The 23,606-nt window shown below is 39.4% G+C and overlaps 1 long non-coding RNA gene across 1 annotated transcript; it reads left to right on the plus strand.

Moving 5' to 3' along the window:
• The first annotated feature begins 5,506 nt into the window (after positions 1-5,506).
• LOC124798532 lies at positions 5,507-23,438 on the plus strand. The gene is made up of 2 exons (XR_007016950.1): positions 5,507-5,891; positions 22,869-23,438. It is a non-coding gene; the product is annotated as an uncharacterized LOC124798532 (long non-coding RNA).
• Positions 23,439-23,606: the final 168 nt, after the last annotated feature.

The following is a 23,606-nucleotide window of genomic DNA, read 5'->3' on the forward strand; positions in this document are numbered from 1 at the left end:
CAAGAAGCTATCGATTTACAGACAAAAGCAAATGAGGCACTCCAAGGAACATTTTAAACATTACAGGTAACAACAGGAACCAGTGTATAAAAGTTAAAACATACCATAAAGGTCTTATTTTACAAAAGAAATACAGTTCAAATAAAGTACAGAGAAAACATGAAAATGGAAGGGAAAACGGTGTTTAAGAGACTACATTGAGGAGAGTATCGTCATTCAGACCATTTTTAATTGAAAAAAGTTTTTGTTGTGTAATTGCAGCTGTTGGTTAAGAATGAGACTGTACTTCAGAGACAGGTGTTTAAAAATCTCTAGCTCTTCTAAGAAATTAAGCCTAAAGCCTTTTTCTCTTAGTGCAAGATCTGGACGTCTTTTATGTCTTTTGGATTATTTCCTGTGATTAACAAATGGTCAGCGAAAGTTGAATTGTGAACGTTGGTGCCTTTTTTGCCTGGAAGTTGTTGCCTGTTTGGCCTATCCAATAGGCGGGAAAATTGCCGCAAATAATTTTATAAACACCAGAATTCTGCAAAGGGGAAAGTGTAGCTTTCAAGTTATGTATGTGTTACTTTTTAAAGAATTATTAGTGGAGAAGGCTACTCTACAGTTACATTTATTTTGAAGCAGATGCAAATTTTTCTTTTCATTTAGATTATTATTAGAAAGACCTAGGGTGGTGATTCTCTTTGACAGCAATAATTTTAATCAGATCGATTGCAAAATTGAGATTATATTGACATTATATACGCCATCACTGAACAAATATTAAATTTTCTGAATAACTGAACATCACCCATTGGGATATTTTGTGATCTCTCAAAGGCTTTTGACAGTGTGAGTCAAGAAATTCTTCTACACTCATGCTCATAAATTAAAGATAATGCTGATACATGGTGAAACAACGCTCTTGTGGTCGGTTTGCAGGTTTAAATCACCTCAAGGTATGACCATACAGTGCATTTGCCATGCAGCCGTCGCACGGTGGCGCTGACAGCAATCCACATACGCAGAGGTGCGTTCGTGCATGTCAGAGTACGATGCAGTGAGTAAGTGTGCAAACGTTTTCAGATGTGCTAGTGGTGACTTTGTGTGTTGAAAACGGCTCAAAGAACACATATTGATGACGTTATGAGAGGTAGAACACTAGGGCAACTGGAGGCTGGACAAACACAGCAGGTCGTAGCACGAGCCCTCCGTGTGCCACAAAGTGTGATCTCACCATTATGGTAACAATTCCAGCAGACAGGAAACGTGTCCAGGCACTACAGTACAGGATGTCCACAGTGTACAACACCACAAGACCGATATTTCACCATCAGTGCCCGCAGACGGCCACAAAGTGCTTCAGGTAGTCTTGCTCAGGACCTTACTGCAGCCACTGGAACAGTTGTCTCCAGACACATAGTCTACAGATGACTGAACAGACATGGTCTATCTGCCCGGAGACCTGCAACGTCCACTGACCCCTGGTCACAGGGGAGCCCATAAATCCTGGTGTCAAGAATAGTACATGGTCATCGGAACTGTGGTCCCAGGTTATGTTCACGGATGAGTCCAGCTATAGTCTGAACAGTGATTCTCACCGAGTTTTCATCTGGTGCGAACCAGGAACCAGATACCAACCCCTTAATGTCCTTGAATGGGACCTGTATGAAGGTCGTGGTTGGATGGTCTGCAGTGGGGTTATGACTGGTGCACGTACACCCCTGCATGTCTTTGATGGAGGTGATAGAGGAACTGTAACAGGTCAAGTGTATCGGGACGCCATTTTGCACCAGTATGTCCGCCTTTTCAGGGGAGCAGTGGGTCCCACCTTCCTCCTGATGGATGATAACACAGGGCCCCACGGAGCTGACACAGTGGAGGAGTACCTTGAAACATAAGATATCAGGTGAATGCAGTGGTCTGCCTGTTCTCCAGACCTAAACCCCATCGAGAACGTCTGGGCTGCTCTCGGTCGACATATCACTGTCAACCTCTTGTGCAACCTGTGAACGTGTGCATGGTGATCATATCCCATATTGATGTTGGGGTACATGTGGCGTTTTGTAGCACATGTCTTTTGGGACATTTTTATCAACTTATCACCAATACCGTGGACTTACAGATCTTTGTCGTGTTCCCTATGTGCCTATTCTATTAGCGCCAGTTTTGTGTAGTGCCACGTTATGTGACACCACATTCTGCAATTATCCTTAAATTATGAGCATGAGTGTACATAAGCTTAAGTATTGTGGAATGAGTGGGACAGTGCACAAATGGTTTCATTCATACTTAACCGGAAGAATCCAAGAGGTTTGAAATTAACGCTACAGATAATCTGTAAAAATCAGCAGAGTCATCTAACTGGTGAGGTATCAAGAATGGTGTCCCACACGGTTCTGTCTTGGGTCCTTTGTTGTTCTTAATATATATTAATGACTTGCCACTCTGTATTCATGAAGATGCAAAGTTAGTTGTTTTTGATGACGATACAAGTATAGTAAACACACCCAAGAAGCAAGAATCAGCTGAGGAAATTGCAAATAAAGTCTTTCAGAAAATTATTAAGTGTTTCTCTGCAAATGGACTCTCCCTGCATTTTGAGAAAACACAGTTTATACAATCTGTACAGTAAATGGCATAATACCATTGATAAATATAGACTATGAACAGAAGTCTGTTGCTAAGGTAGAATATTCAAAATTTCTGGGTATGTGCATTGATGAGAAACTGAATTGTAAGAAACACATTGATGATCCTCTGAAACGGTTATCAGTAAATTATATGCTGAAAACACTATAATGAGCTGATTACATTACATTTCACGAAAAACCAAATATTTGAATAATTTTCAAACAATCTGTCTGTAGGCATTTTCCTTGTCCCGTAATAGTTTCGCTTCTGCACATTCTGACACTTCACACACTTTTGTAAGACACAAACAGCTACACTTAATTTAACCACTTCATCGTCAAAGCAGATCTGTGTTGATGATTAACACAAACCTGGCACTGATACATGGAGAGTCGAACTGGCTGCTTCTGTGTCATAGGACTGTTTTACAGCTTTAGATTGACTGTCGAATCTTTGTGGCAGTTTCTTCTTCATCGTCAGTTGAGGGAGCTTATTTGGAATGTCAAACAGTGTGGGTACTGCATTCCAAACGAGTTTGTTATTGTCTGCTTTCATGAACTGGTTTTGTTCGAAATGTAGCGAACAAAACCTAGTATTATTATACAGGTAAAGTGGGTCTTTCTTCATAAGGTCTTCTCGTCTGCTATTAACTAGCCATTTTCTGCTCCTAAAACGAAACATTCATCATTTATACGCATATAGTTTGCAAGTGAATCCTGACGATACAGTTTAGTAACATGATGGTATATACCTCCCAGGATCCTAAGGAAACCTAAAAAAAGACAGCTGTTGTGTCTTCTTCCTGTTGTTGCTGCAATTTATTGCGCTACAAACGCTCCCGATGGTAAAAACCATTGTATAAATCAAAATAAACAATCACTATTCGCTTTCACGATCGCGCCGAGCTCACAGTTCAATCTACCGGCCGCTTGGGGCGCTGCTGGCACTGTAGGCAACAAAATAGAGGAGTAGTGTCGCGACTGTTAAGCCCGGTCCACACGCAACGATCTGTCTGCGCAGACATCGGCGCAGATGTCTGTACATGCAAAAGATCGCTGCAAATGTGGTGTGTTCACACGACACAAACCCCAATCTGCTACTCGCCCGCCATCTGTCGGTGTAGAAAAGAAATATCAGTGGCAAGCGACTACGCTCCCCGAAAACGTCAAAATTTAATTCAGTTATTTTGAAAAATAGAAATGGAGGATGTTCTGTTGTGGTCTGTGTTCGCAACTTGTGTTGCAAAAAACATTCAGACCAACCGCAGGAAACAGAGAAAGCGGTCAAAATGGTGCAGACAGTGGCTGCTAAAGCGAAAGCAGTTTTGTCACGTAAATTTACTGCGAGAGTTGCAGGGCGAACCTGTTTTGTTTTACATAACCTCGTGTTCCATTTCCTCGCACATTGGCACTCCAATTTCATCTTCAATTGTACTCCTGCTTGGTCTTGGCGTTTCTTGATCACTAAGAAAGCCAAGTAGATCACAATACCATAACGTTGGCTGGTATACTTGATCTACTCCTACACCAGATCTTCTAGATTTCTGAACTTTGGATAACTCTTTTCGGTAAACAGTTCGCTGACAGACTAATTTACTTGACTTGCCTTCATGAACTCATCTTTCAGGAAAGCGTAAATAGCTTCACATGTGTTGGGTATTATTTCACTCAATGCTTGTTTCGATATTGCAGATGAAAATTCCAAATCATTGTAGCTCCTTCCTGTTGCTAGGAATCTTAATGTTACTGCCAGGCGTTCATGAGGAGAAATTTCCCTTCTCATACAAGTATTTTTCTCATAATATGAGGGGTTACATGCTTTAAGAGATAATTATAAGTTTCGACATCCATCCGCAAATAATTTCGCCAGTTCGCAACGAAATTATTTTTTTATTACCGTTTCTCTGTTTGCCGAGGCGCCAACTGCCCGCAATTTTTCAATTAGAGCATTGTATGCTGCTGTCTTTTTGTCTCGGTCACTATATTCTTTATTTTTAATCTTCCACAAACATGGGTGGTTTCTGTATATTTCAATGAATTCACTTACAAACTCTCGAGAACACTGACGAGTATCAGCCATTTTAATGTCCTGTGCACACAAATACAAACACTAGACTGAGCAAACAGCTGTTTCGCGCCAGATTTGCGACGATCTCCTGTCCACACGCTCCAACTTGTCTGCGCAGATGTGGTTTGAACCGACAGATTTGAGAGGTTTCGCTCAAACCTCCAACTCCAACTTCCAGGTTTGCACACACCTCAGGTTGGTGCAAATCTTCTGTTCACACGCAACGATCTGTCTGCGCAGATGTGATGTGCGCAGACATTTGCGCAGACAGATCGTTGCGTGTGGACGGGCCTTAATATAAAACAGACTCTAATTAACTTCGTTACAGTTCGAATCGACCATACCTCGATTTCGATTAAGAACTTTGCGAATCTTAATCAGAGATGCTAAACATCTGTCTGGTAGGCTGGTATTTGTTTACGCATGTGGTCCACAAACGCGCATGTATCTGTTGTGGTGTTCTGGCTTGTGACATTGTATTGAATTGTGACAAGTTATTTGTGTTCTGAATTTGCCTAAGCTTGTGCATTGAAAATGGCTTCAGGCCTTGAAGGTTATTTAAATCGTACAGTGTCAGTAATAACAGCCGATGGGCGTAATTTCGTGGGAACCTTGAAAGGTTTCGACCAGACAATTAATCTTATATTGGATGAAAGTCACGAAAGGGTATATAGCAATGTGCAAGGCGTTGAGCAAGTCGTTCTCGGACTTCACATCATCCGCGGAGACAATGTGGCCATTGTGGGTGAAATTGACGACCACCTAGACTCGAGATTGGATTTATCGAGTATTCGGGCCGAACCACTAAACGCAGTGGTCCATTGAATCCCATATTTGACGCTGTTGAAATTATGCTTTTTTTTTAAACGACTATAACGTAAAATAGTGTGTAAAATTACTACGACATTGTGGTAACGTAATATGAAAGTCGTACAGTTCTGAAGTATTCAGTGTTTGTTCAAAAAACTGTAATCATATGTTCGATGGTTTGCGATCACTTTCGTGTGGCCAAAAATGTGAATAACACCTTTTAAAAAATGCAGATGGGTCTCTATTTTTGCAAATATGCCAAAATTGTGGATGTCAAAGAGATGTTCCGTTGGTTATAATTGACCAAGCCATTAAACTTCAATCAAAAGTCAAGTGCTTCCGGGCGGCAAACGGAACGTGACAGGTCTGCATTGCAGTAGTATCATTAGAACACAAAAGTTAGTAAGCTTGTAAAGTAGTTGTTAGTCACAGTAATATCTACTACTTTAATTGCTTGTTGGATGCATATAATATATTTAGCGTTTATCCATGGAAGCTACTTATTGCGTGTCTCATTGGTTGTGGATGTAGTAGTGTAACACTTCTCCCTGCCCTCCCCCACCCCCCCCCCCCCCTCCCGGTTCTACTTCTCCCTGTAAGAAGACTAGTACTGCACGTGTATATGAGGTAGAATTATTGTACTATAAATTTTACTGTTTCGCTGATTACAAAATGTCCATATAGCAGGGGGTAAAATGTCTCTAAATACCTCTCACAGAAGTTTGATCTTGATATCCTGAAAATATCCTCCTACTGACTCACACTTACTTTGTATGATCCTCTGCTGTCGGATATATTTGAATCCAGCTCTGGTTTGAAACTTCTGCCTCTTATTTGAGTAATGTCCTAGTGAGTTGGACTATAGATTTGTAAAATGTTGTTATACAACTTTTTTCATTAAATATTCGGTGTTTCTGTGTTCTATGGCTTCTGAGCTAGGTCTTTGGTGGCCATCTGCCTAAAGTTAACTAACAAATTTTATTGCATTAATGTCAGTGCTCTCCTTGATGTCATCCAGAAAGAAACACCATTCATACACAAAACGGGGGCGATTTTCAGTGTCAGATGAAGCACCTCACGTATTGAAGCATTGTTTTTTTCAGAGAGCACACCTATCATATAATCTCTTTTACACGTCACACTGATTCACTAACACATCTACATCACTTATTCAAGGTTATATTCTGTTGTCAAATGGTTATTGAGAGTATGCTGAGAGATCTCTTATGTGTGTGTATTATTTCCTAAGCCATATATGCTTTATTTTTAAGAGGCAGGCTTTAGGCTTATAAATTGGCCAACCTTTTCATTGCCTATATCTTGAGATTATTGTAGAGAAAGTCAGCCATTAGATTGGCTGATTAAAGTAATCTTTCATACATTACTTCTCAATCTCAGGATATTTGGTATTTGGGTAACACTTTTAATCAAACAGGTCTTTATGCTGGTCTGGTTTTATTTTAAAAAATTGGTATCATTTCGAAAGCTCGCAACCTGCGCAGAATTTAGTTTGTGAGATATGGCCCGTAGCAGGTGCATCATTATCTGCCTGTAGCAACTGTTCAAATACTGCTGAGCAGTACCACCTATCTGTCTCAGTAACACTCTGAGTGCACTTACAGTATCAGCAGTTTTTCCATTGCATGGGCTGTTGCGAAAACAAATGTAATCATTTTGTGTTTTCATCAAAAAGAAATTATTACATTCAGAAATTCACACTGGCTACCATAAACTGTCACCCAGCTGGCTGAACCACAAGGAACAAATTGCCAGCTTCACTATGCAATGCAAGAGCTGCCGACAGTGTAAGTACACTTTAGCTGCAGTCAACATACAATGATTCAGTGTGAACCCACTTTTACATGTTTTTTGAGAGTCACATTCTCATATTCTGAGTGCCTACGTTTAAATCATCAGACCAAAGTATCAGAATTTTTGAAAGTAACAATCATAAGAAAGTTATTTGGATAATAGGTCCTTGTATTACTTTGAAGTTTCCAAATTTTGTGCCACATCACACTTGCATTACGTGTTCACTAGTGTGCCTCCTTTTCAACAACAGTGTCTCTGACTATGTCCACTTAGTACATAAGCCGATTTCTAGTATATTGGTTTGCCAAGTGTCGCAAGTGCCTGATGTCATGTGAATACAACAAGTTGTCAACAGTTTTTCTCATTCCAAAGATAATTTGAATGATTTCAAATTACAGTTCACCAGAATTAGTTTAATAGCATGCTTTATGTACAGATGGGATTTCATAGATATTTGGTACACACACAGCAAGTGAACAAAATTTTGCCCAAGTCACCAATGGGTCATTCCATATGAAATCAGTGAGTTTTAATGAAATCTTTGTACCATAATAACCTAATGGTGCTACAATGGGGTATTAATTTAATCTTGTAAACATCTCAAGTTTTTCGTTTTTCAGAATTTCCTGGGGTGGGTGTTGGGGATAAGCAGGTGACATGTGTTGGGGATGGAGAGGGATACCAGGGTAGGGCTGGAGGAAGAAGATACTGTGCTGCCCATGGGAGCTTGCAGAGATTTGATAGCGGCAGGATGGGCTGTTACATGCAGAGTCAAGAGACTATATAGGGGGAGGTGAGGGGAAATACTAGTAAGTGTGTTGGTGGGATAGAAGGCGTGTGTAGTGCTGTAGTGGGAACATGGAGGGGGATAGGTAGGTAGAAGACAGGGACTGGTGAAGGTTGATGCCAGGGATGTTACAGGGTCAAAGGGTGTCTTGTATGTTCCCCAAATCCCTCAACATGGAAACCAACCTTAAAAAAAAAAACTGCAGTCCACCACCTGAAAGTTGATCTTGATCCTGTAAAACCACCTGCCAAGAAAGGCTCCACCACTTTGGTTATGAACTGCAAGGATGACATGGAAGATAAACTCACAAGCCGTCACACAGATCCAAATACAAACCCAGCCACAGTGATGCCATTCCTGAAATCCAGCAGGATCTCCCAGTTCCTCCTTAGGTCCACCCAGAATCTCTCCCTTGAGTCGTATTTGTCACCTCACCCCCACCACTTCCTGTACTCCATAAATCCAACCACTCAGGACACCCGCAGAGAGAGTCCATGCTCTCGTGGATCAACAGCTTCAGCCTATTACACGTAACCTGCCCTCCTATATAAAAGACACAAGCCATTTTTCCATCAACTCTCACAGTTTCCTGTTCTTTTGCCACCCAGCACCATGCTCATCACTGTCAATGCCACCTCCCTGTTCACCAATGTTCCCAATGCTCATGATCTTGCCACTAATGAACAGACCTTTCCCAACATTCTGCTAACTCCAAACCTACAAGTTCCCTCCTGGTCACCTTGACACTTTTTCCTCTATTTGCTTCCCTGGTCCTTCTCAAGCCAACAAACCACGTTCCTTGATGTTGCCATCCACCTCAAGGATAGCTATATCTGTACCTCCGTCCACATCAAACTTACCGACCACCTACATCACATCCACTTTGACAGCTGCCACCCAGTCCATTCCAAGAAGTCCCTTCCGTACAACATAGCTACCCCTGGTCATCGCATTTGTAGTGATCAGTTGTCAGCACATTTGTAGTGATGAGCAGTCCTCCAGAAATGCTATGAGTCTCACAGAGGTCTTCACAGAATGTAAATCCCCCTAGCCTTGTCCAGAAACAGATCTTTGTCTTGCCTCTCCAGTAACCTACAATCAGTCACATGCTCACCATACAGCCACAAAGAAGCACTCATCTCTTGACTCGGTACCACCCAGGGCTGGAGAAACTCAATAATATTTTCCAACATGGTTTTGGCTACCTCTTGCCAAGCCCTGAAATGAGGAATATCCTCCTCACTATCCTCCCAATCCCTCCTACAGTGGTATTCTGCCACCCATTGAACCTATGCAGTATCTTTGCCCTTCCTTAGTCCACCCCTGTTACCAACCCTTGCCTCATGACTCATATACCTGCCACAGATCTAGACATCAGACCTGTCCCATACATCCTTCAGTCCTGTCTCAGGTGTCAGTTATCCTATCAAAGACAGCACTACCTATGAAAGCAGCCATGTGTTCTACAAACTAAGTTGCAACCACTGTGCTGCTTTATCCCTGAGCATGACAACTAATTAGCTGTCAGCCCACTTGAGTGACCACTGCCAACTGTGCCCCAAGAGCCAGCTGGACAACTTACTTACTGAACATGCTGCCCAACTCAATGTGCCTCACTTTAGTGACTGCTTCAGTCTGTACTATCTGGATTCTTCCTACCAACAACTACTTTTCTAAATTGCACAGGTGGGAACACACTATAAAATGCATCCTTTGTTCCTGTAACCCCCTGGCTTCAACCTTTGCTAATCCCTGTCGTTTTTTAATATAAAAAAGATATTCTATTTTTCTGATGGCCGTGAAGCACAATATAAAAAAATTAAAAAATTCTCAACCTAAGTCTCCATAATAATGGTTGCAATACTGATGCAGGATATGATTATTGTGCAATGGCACATGGTTTAAGTGCTTGTGATAGACCTGAATGAGGAGATCGTGGTGCAGAAAAGCAAGTGTACAAAAGCCGTTTGAAAATCAAATTGTGACACACAAGCAGTTGTAAGAGTTTGCTCAAGAAATCATTCCTCATATCCATTTCGAACTATGTACAACATGGGACTACTCACTATATTTATTTATTTATTTATTTATTCATTCATTCATTCATTCGCTCATTCATTCATATGTAGACAATTTCCAATATGAAGATGCAGTTCAATTATATTTATAAATACCCCTATAACATAACACGGACATATCATATTCAGTCAGAACTTCATTTAATCACATACTGAGTGAAGTGGAACAATGATTAGTGTACTGGACTTGTATTTGGGAGAACAGTGGCTCAAATCTGCGCCTGGGAATTCCAAGATTTCCCTAAATTGCTCCGGGCAAATGGCAGTAAGGTTCCTTTGAAAGGGCACAGTCTATTCCCTTACCCACCCATGAACTATTCTGTGCGCTCCATCTCTAATATGTCAGTAGGACTTTAAACAGTAATCTTCCTTTATTTTTAATTTACTCGCCCTTAGATGAATACTTAACAACAATCCAAGATTTCTTTAACATAAGCTGGACAAGATAAAAACACGATTAATCACATTGTGATGTCCACATGAATTCACATGGTCATGTTCGTATTTTCAAAATTTACACTTTCACAGTGTGCACCTAGCACTCATTAATTTTTGCTATTTTACACTTTAATGGCCTCACTTTGTAACACCATGTCTGCCTTAAAAGAGAGAGAGAGAGAGAGCAAATAACAGCAAAATCGTTCCTACATCACCAAAAAGTACATACATTGTATATTTACAATGCATTTTCAAAAGCTGTGCTGTTCCTCGTTGTATGAATAAAAAAGAGAACATTCTTTGGAGAAGATTCTCAGAGCAAAAGATCTGAGTAAGTTCTCAATTTCATATGAATAAAAGATTCAGTATATTCTTTGACCAGGGAGTTCTTTCTCAGTATTTCCCCTCCTTGAGAAAGTTCTTAGTGTGTATTCTTATATTGCATTCAGCTCACTCAAGCAGGTGAGCTGATAAATATGAAATTGGCACTCATGTGGCCCAGAAGAGTTGCACTTACATCTTCTGATGATGTGACTGAATTTTCGACATGCAGGAAACTTTTTGTTATTGAATTTAGGTGAACACATTACGCAAATAAATCTTAAGAATACATCATTTTTAAGAGTTATGCTGTGAGAAAACATATCTTAAATAGGGCAACTGGTATACAAAGAAACAGTACCTGAATATTTCAGAAGTATCGATTTTGTGTGATGTAGACTGAATTCCCGAGATAAACTTCATTTGGAATTTCTGTTAATTCATTGCGGATGATGGACAATGGCCAAACACCTGTATGTTTTGAGAAGTTAATTATTGTATTTTATTTTGACAACCAGTTTCAGCATTTCAATATACCATCTTCATGCACTTCATGTATAGACAATCAGATCTATCAATATTAGCATACTGGAGCCATCAGCAACTGGATCTCGTGAATTTGTTTACTGATTCCATTCTTTGAAGACTTGACAACAACTGATGTAGTCAAGTCTTCGAAGGAAGGCCTCAGATATTGAATTCACAGTATCCAGATATTGATAGCTCCAGGATGCTAATATCGATACATCTGGTTGACAATACATGAAGTGCATATGGGGCCTGAAGATAGCACATTGGAATGCTGGAACTGGTTGTGAAAATAAAATAACTTCTCAAAATGTATGGTTGAATGGCTATTTTCCTTGGTAAAAAAATCATTTGGAATTAGTTACTGATGTGGTCTCCTGATTAAAATTGCAAAACTTACGACAATATACTTTTGTTATGTTGCTATTTAAAATTGTAAACTACGCTGTACTAACTTGCAGCTGAATCTGTCTGTGCTTCATTTGTATCGTGTTAATGGGAAACTTCTACTGACATCACTCTCGTTGCTATTTCAGATGCTTGAAGAGTCACTGTCAGTGTAGTTATTTAATGAAATAACCATCTTCACTGAATTTTCCGAAATATGGGCTATGCTGAAATACGTTGTAGGCCTTCTCATCAGATGTTTATAAATTCAGGAATGGCCTCATTAGCCATGCCGCAGTCCCATACCTGACATCTTGTAAAATTAAAGCATTAGACTGGTTTTTTCCTTGGTATCTGACATACATATTCTTGCATCATATACAGACCCAGGCCATGAATCATCGACTTCCGCAAATGTTTCATTTGAAGGGGTGCCTCCTATACTTGACTGAATTTCAGGAAGGAAGCGATTTGTCAGCCAAATAATGTTTTTGTTGTTAAACTTGTATGAATTTCTACAGTCTCTTTCTTCATTATTTCTTTGGGCTATATATATCTTTTTCTGATCAACAAAAGTTCTCCATTTTTACTGAAAAAAAACCTTGGTAAAACTTAACAAAAGATACCCAGGTCGAAGAATGCTACAGAGATTACTTCCAACAATGAAGAATATTCTCTGCTTATGAAAAACATCTCTAGCTTTATTCATATGAAATCGGTGACTGTTCTTTGCAGTTAGCAACTTTCCCCATCCTCTTACTCAGGCTGAGGACATTCTCCAGTGAAGCATATTCTCCAGCTCATGTTATTCGTGTAAACCTGAGAATGTTCTCCAAAATTCTGAGAATAAAATAATTTTCCGTTTTATTTATACGAGAAAGAAAACTGGCGTTCTACAGATCGGAGCGTGGAATGTCAGATCCCTTAATCGGGCAGGTAGGTTAGAAAATTTAAAAAGGGAAATGGATAGGTTGAAGTTAGATATAGTGGGAATTAGTGAAGTTCGGTGGCAGGAGGAACAAGACTTCTGGTCAGGTGACTACAGGGTTATAAACACAAAATCAAATAGGGGTAATGCAGGAGTAGGTTTAATAATGAATAGGAAAATAGGAATGCGGGTAAGCTACTACAAACAGCATAGTGAACGCATTATTGTGGCCAAGGTAGATACGAAGCCCACACCTACTACAGTAGTACAAGTTTATATGCCAACTAGCTCTGCAGTTGACGAAGAAATTGAAGAAATGCATGATGAAACAAAAGAAATTATTCAGATTGTGAAGGGAGACGAAAATTTAATAGTCATGGGTGACTGGAATTCGAGTGTAGGAAAAGGGAGAGAAGGAAACATAGTAGGTGAATATGGATTGGGGGACAGAAATGAAAGAGGAAGCCGCCTGGTAGAATTTTGCACAGAGCACAACATAATCATAACTAACACTTGGTTTAAGAATCATGAAAGAAGGTTGTATACATGGAAGAACCCCGGAGATACTAAAAGGTATCAGATAGATTATATAATGGTAAGACAGAGATTTAGGAACCAGGTTTTAAATTGTAAGACATTTCCAGGGGCAGATGTGGACTCTGACCACAATCTATTGGTTATGACCTGTAGATTAAAACTGAAGAAACTGCAAAAAGGTGGGAATTTAAGGAGATGGGACCTGGATAAACTAAAAGAACCAGAGGTTGTACAGAGATTCAGGGCGAGCATAAGGGAGCAATTGACAGGAATGGGGGAAATAAATACAGTAGAAGAAGAATGGGTAGCTTTGAGGGATGAAGTAGTGAAGGCAGCAGAGGATCAAGTAGGTAAAAAGACGAGGGCTAGTAAAAATCCTTGGGTAACAGAAGAAATATTGAATTTAATTGATGAAAGGAGAAAATATAAAAATGCAGTAAGTGAAACAGGCAAAAAGGAATACAAACGTCTCAAAAATGAGATCGACAGGAAGTGCAAAATGGCTAAGCAGGGATGGCTAGAGGACAAATGTAAGGATGTAGAGGCCTATCTCACTAGGGGTAAGATAGATACCGCCTACAGGAAAATTAAAAGAGACCTTTGGAGATAAGAGAACGACTTGTATGAATATCAAGAGCTCAGATGGAAACCCAGTTCTAAGCAAAGAAGGGAAAGCAGAAAGGTGGAAGGAGTATATAGAGGGTCTATACAAGGGCGATGTACTTGAGGACAATATTATGGAAATGGAAGAGGATGAAGATGAAATGGGAGATATGATACTGCGTGAAGAGTTTGACAGAGCACTGAAAGACCTGAGTCGAAACAAGGCCCCCGGAGTAGACAATATTCCATTGGAACTACTGACGGCCGTGGGAGAGCCAGTCCTGACAAAACTCTACCATCTGGTGAGCAAGATGTATGAAACAGGCGAAATACCCTCAGACTTCAAGAAGAATATAATAATTCCAATCCCAAAGAAAGCAGGTGTTAACAGATGTGAAAATTACCGAACTATCAGCTTAATAAGTCACAGCTGCAAAATACTAACACGAATTCTTTACAGACAAATGGAAAAACTAGTAGAAGCCAACCTCGGGGAAGATCAGTTTGGATTCCGTAGAAACACTGGAACACGTGAGGCAATACTGACCTTACGACTTATCTTAGAAGAAAGATTAAGGAAAGGCAAACCTACGTTTCTAGCATTTGTAGACTTAGAGAAAGCTTTTGACAATGTTAACTGGAATACTCTCTTTCAAATTCTAAAGGTGGCAGGGGTAAAATACAGGGAGCGAAAGGCTATTTACAATTTGTACAGAAATCAGATGGCAGTTATAAGAGTCGAGGGACATGAAAGGGAAGCAGTGGTTGGGAAGGGAGTAAGACAGGGTTGTAGCCTCTCCCCGATGTTGTTCAATCTGTATATTGAGCAAGCAGTAAAGGAAACAAAAGAAAAATTCGGAGTAGGTATTAAAATTCATGGAGAAGAAATAAAAACTTTGAGGTTCGCTGATGACATTGTAATTCTGTCAGAGACAGCAAAGGACTTGGAAGAGCAGTTGAATGGAATGGACAGTGTCTTGAAAGGAGGATATAAGATGAACATCAACAAAAGCAAAACAAGGATAATGGAATGTAGTCTAATTAAGTCGGGCGATGCTGAGGGAATTAGATTAGGAAATGAGGCACTTAAAGTAGTAAAGGAGTTTTGCTATTTGGGGAGCAAAATAACTGATGATGGTCGAAGTAGAGAGGATATAAAATGTAGGCTGGCAATGGCAAGGAAAGCGTTTCTGAAGAAGAGAAATTTGTTAACATCCTGTATTGATTTAAGTGTCAGGAAGTCATTTCTGAAAGTATTCGTATGGAGTGTAGCCATGTATGGAAGTGAAACATGGACGATAAATAGTTTGGACAAGAAGAGAATAGAAGCTTTCGAAATGTGGTGCTACAGAAGAATGCTGAAGAGTAGATGGGTAGATCACATAACTAACGAGGAAGTATTGAATAGGATTGGGGAGAAGAGAAGTTTGTGGCACAACTTGACCAGAAGAAGGGATCGGTTGGTAGGACATGTTCTGAGGCATCAAGGGATCACCAATTTAGTATTGGAGGGCAGCGTGGAGGGTAAAAATCGTAGAGGGAGACCAAGAGATTAATACACTAAGCAGATTCAGAAGGATGTAGGTTGCAGTAGGTACTGGGAGATGAAAAAGCTTGCACAGGATAGAGTAGCATGGAGAGCTGCATCAAACCAGTCTCAGGACTGAAGACCACAACAACAACAATTTATACAACACATGGAGTATGTTTTTCTTGTCTATAAAATGTTATATTCTATCTTTAAAGACAATTTTCACTATTTTAGACAAGACAGATGTGGTAGTAATTGGCCTACAGTTTGCAGAATTTTTCTTATCACCACCATTATGTTACCACATGAGACATTCCATCCAGACCTGTGTTTTCGGTGGTTTAGAATATGTATTATTTTTACTACATCAGATTCAGTTGTTAGCAGCAGAAAAATACATTTCTGACAATGGAGACGTTATCCATATTTCTTGATTTTGGGAGCTGTTGATACCTTTTATGAATTTTTCCACAACTTCATCATAACATAAAAATATTCCTGACATCACCTCTTAGTATTTCTCACATTTAGATTTCTGGATACTGTACCGGTACTGTATGGCAAGCAGGCTTTATGCTGAGCAAAACTAGTCTCGACTCTCCTTTACGTTGTTTACTGAGAGTATTTGCCTTCAGTCATCTTTCCTTAAGTAATCTTTGTAATGTGCTTAAGGTTTCCAACTGCAGCTGTCTAAATTGCAACAGTATTTTTTTCTCAGCAAACATTGATTCTTGATATTTTAACATTATCCAAAATGATCTGAGATTGCAGTATTTATTACTTACACTGTTTGCCAATTCTGAAGAATGTTAGTAATTCCATGATCTGTCAACATTTGTGAGGTGTGACGGCCTCTTATTGGACCCCGTACACCTAGTTCGAGATTGTAGGCACAGATCAGATCACAGAAACTTCGTGTAGGACAACTATCTTTTAATGTATCAGTATTTAGATCCCTCAGTATAACTATGCAGGGTAAGACCGTCTTCTTCTTCTTCTTTTTTTTAAAGCATAAGATGATGGGCTTAAAAAGATGGTTTAAAATATGTGTATATCATAATATTTAGGCGAATTGTTTTTGAGACACAGATATGTTCTTGCATTGTGTTCGTCCTTCAAAGCGGCATTGTCCAATGCGACCTTTCCTGCTGTGTAGAGTACATGCTAAATGTTGTGAATCCGTCCTTACGCAAACACGCCCATTTACCCGACAATAGTAATACATACTGCAATATTTTGCACAAAAATTAACTGATGATGTTGCGCAAATATTATTCAGTTATTGACAACTGTGATGCCAAAAGAGTAAACAACATACAGTATTAAAATACTACAAGATGTTAATACATTTTAAGTAATAGAAATACAAATGTAAATTAGGAGGCCCTTATTGGTCAGTTATTTCATACATATTTGTTGTTTGTTTGAAAATATTTACTATTGATAACAATGCGAAGCAAATACACACAAATATGCAAAATACATACTGTACATGATACAAAACTTTACTGAAGCATTTGCTCAAAATGCTTCCCCTCTGCTGCAATGCACATTTTTAGTCGCCGTTCGAATGATTTGTGAATGGCTGCAAGGGTGTCATGTAATATATCAGCGCAGGCTTCAATGATACGTTGCTTAATATCGTCTGGCGTAGTTGATGTTTGAGCATACAATTTATGTTTGATTGCTCACCACAGAAAAAAAATCAAGAGGGGTGAAATCAGGAGACGGGGCTGGCCACTTCACCTCAGCACATCGTTCTATCCAACAATCCGGGAACTTTTCATTTAACAGCTCTGTTGCCACACGGGAAGAGTGATCAAGACAGTCGTTATGTTGGAACCACATGCACGGATGTGTAGTTAGTGGTACCTCTTCCAGCAAAATGGGCAGAACGTTTCGCAGGAACTGTGCATAGTTATTGACGTTTAGTGTACCCGGAATGACGTACGGCCCCAAAACGACATTTCTGACGATGCCGCGGCACACGTTAACATTCCACAGTTGCTGATGCTGTACCTGTCGAAGTCAGTGAGGGTTCTCTATTGACCAATAATGCATATTATGCAAATTCACATTAACGTGGTTGGTGAAAGTCACTTCATCAGTAAAAAGCATCCATTGAAAAAACGTTGGATCATCTAGTAGGCGCTGCAGAGCAAACCGGCAAAATTCCTGGCACCGTTCAAAATCCATACCGGAGAGTGCTTGATGTAATGAGAGGTGAAACGGGTGAAATCTATGCCAGTGCAATATGCGTAGAACACTTCTCTGACTTATACCACATTCCGAGGCGAAACTGTAGGGTCGTTATGCGTCAACGCTAGAATGCCCTCTTCATGTACTTCACCAGTTGCAGTTTTCTGTCTTGTCCTCTGTATGGCGTTCCATGATCAAGTACTTGCTTACAAATATGTGCAAGAAGCTGGCGCATGGGATGCTCATGATCAGGATACATCTCTCTACATCGCTTTATTGCTCTAACATTTCTTCAGCTTTCACCATACACTAGAAGCATATCTAACTTTTCCTTGTTGATGTACATGTCCGCTCCAAGAAACTGTGACGAAAATGCAATGTCTCATTACCCCCACAGCATATTTATACCCCTGTCTCCAGCTACCTCGTGCGTCACCTTGTGGTTGTGGCGTTATCGAGAAGCAGGAAAGCAATGCCTTCCCTGTTAAGTTACCCAGTGGTCATTAGGAAAGGTCACATTGGACAACGCCGCTTCAAAGGACGAATATGATACGGGAACATATCTGTGTCTCAAAAACTATTCGCCTAAATATTGTGATATACACATATTTGAAACTGTGTTTTTAAGCCCATAATCATCATCATCATCGTCATCATCATTTAAGACTGATTATGCCTTTCAGCATTCAGTCTGAAGCATAGTCCCCCTTACAAAATTCCTCCATGATCCCCTATTCAGTATTAACATTGGTGCCTCTTCTGATATTGAGCCTATTACTTCAAAATCGTTCTTAACCGAATCCAGGTACTTTCTCCCTGGTCTACCCCGACTCCTCCTACTCTCTGCTGCTGAACCCATGAGTCTCTTGGGTAACCTTGCTTCTCCCGTGTGTGTAACATGACCCCACCATCTAAGCCTGTTCACCCTGACTACTACATCTATAGAGTTCATTCCCAGTTTTTCTTTGATTTCCTCATTGTGGACACCCTCCTGCCATTGTTCCCATCTACTAGTACCTGCAATCATCCTAGCTACTTTCATATCCGTAACCTGAAGCTTAATGATAAGGTAACCTGAATCCACCCAGCTTTTGGTCCCATACAACAAAGTTGGCCGAAAGATTGAACGGTGCACAGATAACTTAGTCTTGGTACCGACTTCCTTCTTGCAGAAGAGAGTAGATCGTAGCTGAGCGCTCACTGCATTAGCTTTGCTACACCTCGCTTCCAGTTCTTTCACTATGTTGCCATCCCGTGAGAATATGCATCCTAAGTACTTGAAACCGTCCACCTGTTCTAACTTTGTTCCTCCTATTTGGCACTCAATCCATTTATATCTCTTTCCCACTGACATTACTTTCCGTTTGGAGATGCTAATTTTCATACCATAGTCCTTACATTTCTGATCTAGCTCTGAAATATTACTTTGCAAACTTTCAATCGAGTCTGCCATCACAACTAAGTCATCCACATATGCGAGACTGCTTATTTTGTGTTCACATATCTTAATCTCACCCAGCCAGTCTATTGTTTTCAACATATGATCCATAAATAATATGAACAACAGTGGAGACAGGTTGCAGCCTTGTCTTACCCCTGAAACTACTCTGAACCATGAACTCAATTTACCGTCAACTCTAACTGCTGCCTGACTATCTATGTATAGACCTTTAATTGCTTGCAAAAGTTTGCCTCCTATTCCATAATCTCGTAGAACAGACAATAACTTCCTCCTAGGAACCCAGTCATATGCCTTTTCTAGATCTATAAAGCATAGATACAATTCCCTGTTCCACTCATAACACTTCTCCATTATTTGTCGTAAGCTAAAGATCTGGTCCTGACAACCTCTAAGAGGCCTAAACCCACACTGATTTTCATCCAATTTGTCCTCAACTAATACTCGCACTTTCCTTTCAACAATACCTGAGAAGATTTTACCCACAACTCTGATTAAAGAGATACCTCTGTAGTTGGTACAATCTTTGCTGTTTCCATGTTTAAAGATGGTGTGATTACTGCTTTCTTCCAGTCTGATGGAACCTGTCCCGACTCCAACGCCATTTTAATTATCCTGTCTGGCCATTTCATTCCACTGTATTTGATGAGTTCTGACTTAATTTCACCCACCCCAGCCGCTTTATTGCAGTGCAATCTATTGACCATTTTCTCCACTCCCTCAAATGTGATCCTATTTCCATCATCATTCCTATCCCATTGTACATCGAAATCTGAAACATTACTGATCGTATTTTCACCTACATTGAGCAACTCTTCAAAATATTCCCTCCATCTGCCCAAGGAATCAACAGGATTCACCAGCTGTTTTCCTGACCTGTCCAAAATACTTGTCATTTCCTTCTTACCTCCCTTTCGAAGACTGCTAATTACACTCCAGAATGGTTTTCCAGCAGCTTGACCCAAAGTCTCCAACCTGTTTCCAAAGTCTTCCCAAGATTTCTTATTGGATGCTGCAATTATCTGTTAAGCTTTGTTTCTTTCTTCAACATAACTTTCTCTGTCTACCTGAGTTCTAGTATGTAGCCATTTTTGATATGCCTTCTTTTTCCTTTTACAGGCTGCCTTGACTGTGTCATTCCACCAAGCTGTTTGCTTCATCCTACCTTTACACACTACTGTTCCAAGACATTCTTTAGCCATTTCTAGTACTGTGTCCCTGTACCTTGTCCATTCCTTTTCCAGTGACTGTAATTGACTACATTCAACTAACTGGAACCTTTCTGAGATCACTGTTGTGTACTCGTGCCTGATTTCCTTATCCTGAAGTTTCGCCGCTCTTATCCTCCTACATATGGACCTGACCTCCTGCACTTTCGGCCTCACAATACCAATTTCACTGCAGATTAAATAGTGATCAGTGTCATCAAAGAATCCCCTGAATACACGTGTGTCCCTCACAGCCTTCCTGAATTCCTGATCTGTTATTATATAGTCAATGACAGATCTGGTTCCCCTGCCTTCCCAAGTATACTGGTGAATGTTCTTATCTTTAAAAAAGTAGTTTGTGATTACTAAGCCTATACTGGCACAGAAATCCAAGAGTTGTTTCCCGTTTCTGTTGGCCTCCATATCCTCTCCAAATTTACCCATAACCTTTTCATACCCTTCTGTTCGATTTCCAATCCTGTCATTAAAATCACCCATGAGCAGAACACTGTCCTTGTCCTTTACTCTAACAACTACATCACTGAGTGCATCATGAAAACTATCCATCTTATTTTGATCTGTCCCTTCACAATGCGAATATACTGACACAATCCTAATTTTCTTGCTAGACACTGTCAAATCTATCCACATCAGTTGTTCGTTTACATACCTTATTGCAACTACGCAGGGTTCCATTTCTTTCCTGATGTAAAGCCCTACACCCCATTGTGCTATTCCTGCTTTGACTCCTGACAGGTAGACCTTGTATTGTCCCACTTCCTCTTCTTTCTCACCCCTTAGCCGAATGTCACTAACGGCTAAAACGTCCAACCCCATGATGTTACGCTAAAATTTAACATAGGGTTCCATTTTAAAAAATCAAAGATGGCCTCATATCTCTGTAATAAAAAAATAGCACAACCATGAAATGTGATGTATTCAAGTAGCCCCTGTCCCTGCAATTCACTGTCCAAATGGCATCTTTGTATCTATTTTGCTTGGGGAGATACAAGAAGTGTTATGACTTGGCTGCCTCACCGTGTATAAGGGATTTCATGTATGGCCTAATCTAGAAGCACTTTTAGTTTCTTTAGAAAACAGTTTATTTGTAATCTATGTGAAATAAAATTATTGACTTGCATCAGAATGGGTAATAAACATGTATTTTAATTGTTGGTATGCGCAATACCTCAGCTTTTTTTGAAGGACAATACTGATTTCATACTTTGTTACTAAAATCTCTTAGTCCTTTTATGTAGTGTACTGTTCTTCCTCTAGAACCAATTCCTTCTCCTTGATATTCACACCACTGTCTGTTTTTAGTAATTTTAGTAAAATCAGACTGACTTCACAACATTAATGTGTTACATATCATACTGGAGATTAAACCAGGTTTCAGCTTCCTAGCATCAATATTTTTGAAGTTACGGACATAAATCTTTCATGACTCTCCCATAACCGTGGAAGTATCATTTCTGGAAATTTGAATAAAATGTGATGTATGCATTGAAAGAGTATGAAACTGCATATCTTTTGGTTGCTCCATGGATCCTCACAATTAAGAAAGTGATAACACTATAACATCAACATTACAATATGTTGCTACATGTGGAATAGGAAAGAACAGTTGACAACTTGTTGCATTCGTGTCGTGCCCTGCATTTAGTGTTTGCCGGACAAACCTATGTAAATAGAAATTAGCCGGTGTGATGGTAAGTGAATAAGGTTGGAATCACTACTGAAGGATTAAGAGGCTGTGATGTGATTGGACAGAACAGTGGGACAAAAATTGGAAATTTTGAAGTAAAATGGTAAGCTTTTACTCAGATAACTTTATTCTGTGACTGCCACCTTGAAAAATTCATGTAGCTACTCTGGTCAATGGTTTAAAAAGCCAGATAAAAAGAGCATGACCCTTGAAAATAGTAGCTGTGTAGTCACATTGATTTATTGTAAGTTGTGTGCTAGGTAATTATAATGATTAAATATCATTGTGTTGAATGCTTGTAAATGCCAATAAATGGGGAAACATATCTTCTATACAATGTCATTATATGAAAATGCCATTATATATTTGGAAAGGTACTCTTTAAAGCATTATTTTTCAGCTTCTACCAAAGCATTTAGTGGAACAATGCAGTAATGCTTCGCAGGAAGTTGGTTATACAACTCTAACATTCACTCCTATGTTCTAGATTTTGGTGTAAAAATATCTGCCATTTAAATAGCAAGGCTTGTTTGACAACACAGCTTTACTTTAAGAAAATTACCCCTGTTTTTGTAGCATTAAGTTAATATTTGCTATCGTTCATAATTTCTTATAAAGGATTTGCTGGACTACAAACATAGTATGGCTTATTTCCAGACTAAAATAGTATAGCTAGAAACATAGAACTAGAGCCACAGCACTTGGACATCCATAGTTGAATAGAAATGTTTGAGGCAGACTGCAACTAATTTATTGACAAGTGCCAGTTATTTGTGGGTAATATTCCAAACTAGTCTATATAGATCTGGAAGAATATTTTAAATGCAGCTAATTCAATTTTTTATTTACAGATAAATCATATTTCAGTTTCATCTGTGCAACTGGACTTTCAGGGCAACAACATATTACAACTTGCAGACTAATCAGCTAACGCAGTGACCCATTTGCGAGTGAAGTTATTTGACTTGATTCGGAGTCCACTTCTCCTGTGCTATTAGAAATTGTGTGTCTTCCCAACTTTCTAATGATATTGAGAACAAAACTGGGGGTACTAATTGCTGCATCAGCAAAAATGCACATAAACACACAAATTGTGTATATTATGTAAGTACTAGTTTATTTAGGATTTCATTATGTGAAAACATTTTTTTAATGAACTGTGAAAAGATTTTCCTCCAACTATCACATTCACTGTTACATTATGAATGTTGAATATATCGTTGACCAAAAACTTTACAGTTCTTAGATAATAGAAATTGTTAAAATTGAGTGTCATCAAAAGTAGTCAGATATTTCTTTACTAATAATCTGCTGAGTAGGAGTGTAAGATATCAGTTAGTCAGTTCTGTTCTTTATTTTTGTATTCCATAGCTTTTTTCTCCCCCATATATATTAAATTTGGAGAAAGTGTAGACTATATTGAAAAATGTTCCTTCTTACAAAATGCTTATGAACTAGGTACATGTTTCTACAAAAGTATACAGTGCTCAGTTTTGAAACAGGGTGAAATAAACATGTTTGTATAAATATCTTTGTGGATGTCTTATATCTGTTTTTCTGTGGCTTCAAAAGGAAGCCATAGCCCTGAA

This window comes from Schistocerca piceifrons, chromosome 5 (assembly GCF_021461385.2).
Source record: "Schistocerca piceifrons isolate TAMUIC-IGC-003096 chromosome 5, iqSchPice1.1, whole genome shotgun sequence".
NCBI lineage: Eukaryota > Metazoa > Arthropoda > Insecta > Orthoptera > Acrididae > Schistocerca > Schistocerca piceifrons.